Below are 6,000 nucleotides of genomic sequence, written 5' to 3' on the forward strand. Positions count from 1 at the left end.
TTTTTGGGTCAATTCATTGCTATTATCTTAGCGAAATGTGGAGAGCACATTTAGAAACAGAGAGATGTGCCAAAAAGAAAAAAATAGGGCTGTGAAATTAAGGAGGTATGTCACTGTCTACAAAGGCTCTTACTTTTAACTTTGGAAATGAAAAAGTAAGGCAGAATGGGGGAGATGGAGAGAGGAAAGTAGGGATTGGCATTCTGAGAATTTCCTCTGTGAGGTGTAGAAGCAAAGCATGAGAATGGACACTGCATATAAAGAGGACACATGTAAGTGCCTTAAAATATTACTGGTAAACCCAGTAAAAAAGGATTGGAGAGTCTCTTCAGAATTCCTGGGAAAACTTACAGTGGCTGATCAATAGCTGAATTTCTATAGGTGAAGGAGAGCAGTATTATTATTAAGATGTTTTAAAAACAGGGCAAATCTCTAATTTTTATGACTTATTACAGAATATAGTAGACCACATCCCAAAGACAAATATTTGGCTGTGAGGTACTTAACAAATCATATTGCTTCTATTGTTGAATGTCTGCTTTTACTTTTAGAGTGCCTGATTATCTGGATAAACACCTCCTTAAGTTGTTTTTTTTTTTTGGCATGTATCTATGAGTCTTTTCTTTTACTTTTTAAAGAATATTATCTTTGGAAGAGTGAGCAGGCAGACCTTTAACAGACTGCTGGAGGGAGCACTCTGAGGGGTTCTACCCTAGGCCTCCAATAAAGAGCTGAGTGATTTGGGGTAAAGATGTTAAACCCTTTGGGCCTCAGTTTCTTCCCCAGTAAAACGAACATATTAGACCATTTACCAAGGTCCCATTCAATCCTAAAATTCTACTATTATACGAAAATCTCTTCCCCTTCTTCATTTCCCCATGCTGAGGTTGTGTAATGTGCTTTTATGAATGGCACCTTAAAAACTAGCCCTCCCTCATCACAACCTAAAGGTAAATTAACATAGTAGCAAACAGTTATATACAAATATGACAATTATGCAAATACAGTAGATGGCCCAGTGGGCACTGCATTTCTTCACAAAATTTGAGATGAACATTTTGTCATCTCTGCTCCCCTTGACTTAATGACTTCTAAATAGCGCCAACTGAGATCTATTTCTACCCCTCCCATCAGGTTAAAGAAACATTTATATTTCTCCCTGTTACTTTTTCTATCCTCTGGCACCACCTACTTTCTCTATATGAAGTTTGATTTCCTTTTACTCTGTGGCCGAGGGAATGATTGCTGTCATGTACTACTTGCTAGGTGTCCAACCAGACGTCACTTCATCAGAAGAGAGCCAGGGAGGCATGCACTGCACAGTGCGCGGGACCTGTGTTCAGTTGCTACACTGGGAAGCTTTCCTGAGTGCTGCTCTCGCAGCCAGCATAAAAGAGCTTTACCTTTGGCAGCCCTGACAAGATATACTGATCTGTTGCCTCATGTTTACCTGCTTTATTTAGTTGCATGGGACCGAGGAGTGATACATAAGTGATTACACCCTCAGAACCAGGTCTCCATGGAACATTTTAAGTGGCTGCAGATGTGACCAGTGATTCTCCAGATTGGCTGGAGCTACATTATTTTAAATCATTCTTTGGGGGCATCCTCACTGAGGCGAGAAGTAGGGACTCATTTTTTAGCATGCTATTAGCTTCTTTTTAAATGATCTCCTTCAGGTTCCCCAACAGATATCTCATCTATGACCATCTTCAGGGGCTGCTAATTAAGTAATACTCTTTAACTTACATAAGTGTTATTTTTTAACTCAGATTACAAACCTTTCTCATCAACATAATTATTTTGTAGTAAATATCGCAGTGTCATTTTACATAGGCATTTTGCACCAGAAAAAATTCAGAGTTGGGGGAAGAAAGTAAAACATTGAACCCATCTTGTGGCCAAAAAAAAATAATAAAAAAAAAAAGGAGTAGGTGTAAAAAAGATCAAAAATAATAAAATACAGTTAGTGAATTGTAAGTTGATTACTGTTTTCATAAGTCCATAAATTGCTGGGCTAGAAAGCTGATACCACTGTTTTTAAGCTATGAACAGCAGCAACAATAACCAAAGAAAAAAATTCCACCTACTAATCAGCATTCTAACTCAGCATGTTGCCTGTGAAAAGCAACACTCCGAAAACATGGTTCTTTGAAGCTTGTCTTGCCAGAAAGCTATTATTTCTGGTATAGCTACATGATTGGGGGAGACTGTGGTTAAGTCTTGCAGGCACGCTCATATGTCCATCATCTGGCATTGGTAGATGCAGATCAGATCACCAAACTCCCTGGCACACCCTGAGTGACAGCCCCGGGGTTCTGGAGTGACTGTATCTCTCAGACTCAAGTGGGCACACTATTGAACTCTGTAATCCACAAAATATGTATGTGAGCTTTACCAAGGTTAAAGAGTGAATCCACTGTTCTTAGGTGTCATTGATTGCGATTTTAAAACAGGTTGGGTAGGATTGAAGAATGTGTGTGTTTGGTATGGAAAGTTTCCCCAGAAAAGGTCTAGGAAAAACTGAAATCAATACTGCAATGCTACATTATACAGGAGTTTGAAATCCGGAGGTTGAATATCTGCTTCAATCTTTTTCTCTTGGCTAGGAACTTAGGAGGTACCTCAAAAATATCACATCTGTTCTGTGGCAGAAGGCACCCTTCTAATGAATAGCAGAAAAACAAATATACCTTTTCCTCCTTGTAATGAATCATTTTGTTTTCCTACAGATTGCGTGTGGCGTTTGAGGCAGAGCGAGCAAACTTGCCAATATTTTGAGCTAATGCTTCAGCACCTTTCATTTTTCACTCTGAGCAGGAAACCTCTTCTTAAACTTGTTCATTTTACAGAGGGAAAATCGAAGCCCATGGCATATTGTCAGAGCTGCTTTATTGTCATCATTTACAAAGGTCCCTGGAATTAATTGACTTCTCACATTACATATTGTAAAATGACTCATTTTTTGACACATTTATGGGAAAGTGGCAGGGTCTAAGTGGCTGGTTACTGTCTCTTGGTTTTGGCTCATATTATAAACTAGAAAACCAATAAAAACTCTGAAATTACAGTTGTAGAAAAAAATAATGTGCAGTTCGAAAGAAGCAGTCTCCATTAACTATTTGGTTAGTTGACCTAAAGGAAAAAGGAGGAGGGAGTTGCAGAAGATGAAATGTAAATACTTGGTTTGTTTTAATATCTTTACAGGATCCATTAAAGGGGGTAGTGAATGTTTCCCATGAACATCCTCAATTGACGTTGTCTGTTTGAAAGCATATTCTAAGTAGCTGGCTTCCTTTCACACGCCTGGAAGTATAAATTAACCCACACTGTATACCATGAATCATCGCTGCATAGATGCTCATAGTTTACTGAGAGTCATTCTGTCTCAAAGGCATTGCTTCTGAAGCTAAAGAGGAGAAATATAGGGTATAAGCAGTATTTATAGTGCCAGGGCACACTGTTTTCTAGATAGATATTTTGAATCCGTCTTTTTTTTCCCCCACATTGTCCCCTTTTCACTAAATGAGGCAGGTTCGACTCATTCTCATAGCTTGCTTTCACGAAAATTAGACGCACGGAAACAAGGACATATTGTTAAAAATGAATAAATTAGAGGAGAACTAAGCCTTCTAGCTCAGTAACAGCAAAGGGAATATAGCCTTGGTTTGAACAATCTTCTTAAATGGGAAATGTACTTTAAAGCCATCCTGCTGTGATCCTGTTAATTACCAAAAAAGATTAGAAGTCTTCTGGTTCATGGGATCCTTTTACCTAGAGTTGCAGCTGCATAGGCAATCAGACATTTGCACTGTCCCTTCAGACCAGCGAGGGGATGTTATTAAAGGCAAGTCATTTACCCCAATCCGTAAGATGTAGCCTGGCAGAAATTCAATAACTGTTTGTGATATGCTTATTCTGCCACTCTGCTTAGTGGTTTTGGCTCTTGACATACAGCAGCATTTGTGTTAAATCTCCAACCACTAGGTGAAAGGGAGAAAAATGCCCCATTTGGGAGGTTGTTTTCAAAACACAAAATGATGTGTGATTTGCTTTTCATTACAAGTACTGTGAAGAAAAAGCAAAATTCCCTCGCCCCCTCTCCCTCTCCTTTTCTCCTCTGGTCTTCTCTCCCACTGTCCCCTTATCTTCTCTGTCCCTCCTTTCTCTCCTCCTCCCCCCCCACCCCAGCACTGCTTTTTCTCTCCCACTCACATCCTCTGATGGGCGTTCAAGCTAGTAAAATTCATGTTGGAGAATCCCACAAACACAGCTAGGCATACACAGAGCCGGAGGGCTTTTGCATTTGAATTTCCTCTCAAAAATGGAATGGAAAGAAAACTGCTCTCAGAATTCAGACAAGAAGAGAACATCAGAGGAGAATTTAGGTGTAAAAAAAAAAAAACATCAACTAAACAAGAAATAGAGCATATTTATATAGAAATGCATATTTCAAACTTACCCTGTAAAAGCGGTTTCTGTGCTACACCACCTTCTGTGTCCCTGCGTGCTGGATTCCTCAGTTCCTTAGTTGCTACAATCACATGGTTGTGTTCTTGCCCGGGTGTAAATAGGTGCATACGTGTGTGTACTAAATTATACACAAACGTGTACTATAGATATGCACACATGCAAGCAATCTTATCTCTGTATTCTAAAATGTAAACGAAGGCAGGAGGCTACAGCTAGGATTCCTTCTTTTTCCTGGAACTCTTTCTCTCAGTCGGCAGGCTGAAGCCCTCAATCCAGTGAAGAGAGATCCTGGGAGCTGGCTTTATTTCTCCTTGTTTCCATGGTGGTTAGTGGTGGTGCATCGTTCACCCGATCAGTTGTCACACTGACATGGTGCTGCCTGCTCAGCGGTCATTAATAACTGAACACCCTCCACTCCCCAGAGAGGGGCCAATCGCTTCGGACTGCCAAGATGTAGCGCTCGCAGCTGCTCCCGTCTGGTTGGCTGAAACAACCTGTCTGTTCTGTGACACTGCTACTTAGGATACAAATAAGTGAAGCAGCCTTGCTTATTTTCCTAGGTATCATTCCCTTCCTTCCCTCCTTCTTTCCTCCCTTTTTTCCTCCCTTCCTTCCCTCCTTCCCTCCTTCCCCCCTCCCTTCTTCCTTCCTTTTTTTACTTCCTTCCTTCCTTTTTTTGAGGGGGAGGAATTTTTGACAAGTTTTCCCATTTTTGGATTCTCAGTCATTCAGAGAAACTGTGTTTTCTCTCTGAAAATAGCAGGGCACATTACTAATAAGGATTTCCCAAATATTAAAAGCACCTGGGAGGAATGCAGAGCTTCCGACTCCTTCTCTGTGAAGTTCACCAAGGGCTGTATTATTTAAGAAGAGCGGCTTAAAACTGTTTGAGTGGCATTTGGTTTTCTGTAGGTCCTACTTAATTTAGCATATGTGCTTGTTGTTCAATAACACTTCTTTTGTTTGTTTTTAAAGCAATGACGTTTCTTACCTGGACTGACCAGTTTTTTAAAATTAAAAAATTTAAAAACATATATTTGCTTCTCTATATTTCACAACATTGGCATATTAAGAGGGTATTTTTAAAAATATATTTTTCCAGTTAACATGCACTCACTTCTCCTTATGTGATGAAATTAATTTGCCAGCCACATATGACTGGGTACGTGTGTCAGGGTGTTAGTGGGTATCTGTGTGTGTGTGTTAGGGTGCATGCTTTACTAACTCTGGGGAAGAATTTCACCTGCAATAAAATTAAACCCTCAAGAAAATGATTTCTCTTTGTTCTTAGACCTGTTAACTCAGAATTTATATTTACCAGGAAAATATACTATATAAACCACATGTAAAACACCCCCTGAATTATCAGAAATTTGAAAAGAAACACAGAAAAGCATAGTGATGTATGTTTCTGCAAGGACACCTGTGAGTAAATAGGCAGCAGTTTTAAAAAATGCATGTTTTGGGCTTCGCTGGTGGCACAGTGGTTGAGAGTCCGCCTGCCGATGCAGGGGACACGGGTTCGTG

General features: G+C 39.9%; 2 protein-coding genes across 9 annotated transcripts in view; one reads left to right on the forward strand and one right to left on the reverse strand.

The window, feature by feature from the left end:
* Nucleotides 1-5,963, reverse strand: part of LRRN3 (leucine rich repeat neuronal 3) — a 38,371-nt gene extending 32,408 nt beyond the window's left edge. Inside the window, exon 1 of the mRNA XM_007115900.4 lies at nucleotides 4,463-5,963. The gene's annotated coding sequence lies outside the window, so the exon portion shown is untranslated. The remainder of the gene's footprint in view (nucleotides 1-4,462) is intronic.
* Nucleotides 1-6,000, forward strand: part of IMMP2L (inner mitochondrial membrane peptidase subunit 2) — a 904,212-nt gene that overhangs the window by 466,363 nt on the left and 431,849 nt on the right. The window lies entirely within an intron of this gene.

Source organism: Physeter macrocephalus, chromosome 5, assembly GCF_002837175.3.
Source record: "Physeter macrocephalus isolate SW-GA chromosome 5, ASM283717v5, whole genome shotgun sequence".
NCBI lineage: Eukaryota > Metazoa > Chordata > Mammalia > Artiodactyla > Physeteridae > Physeter > Physeter macrocephalus.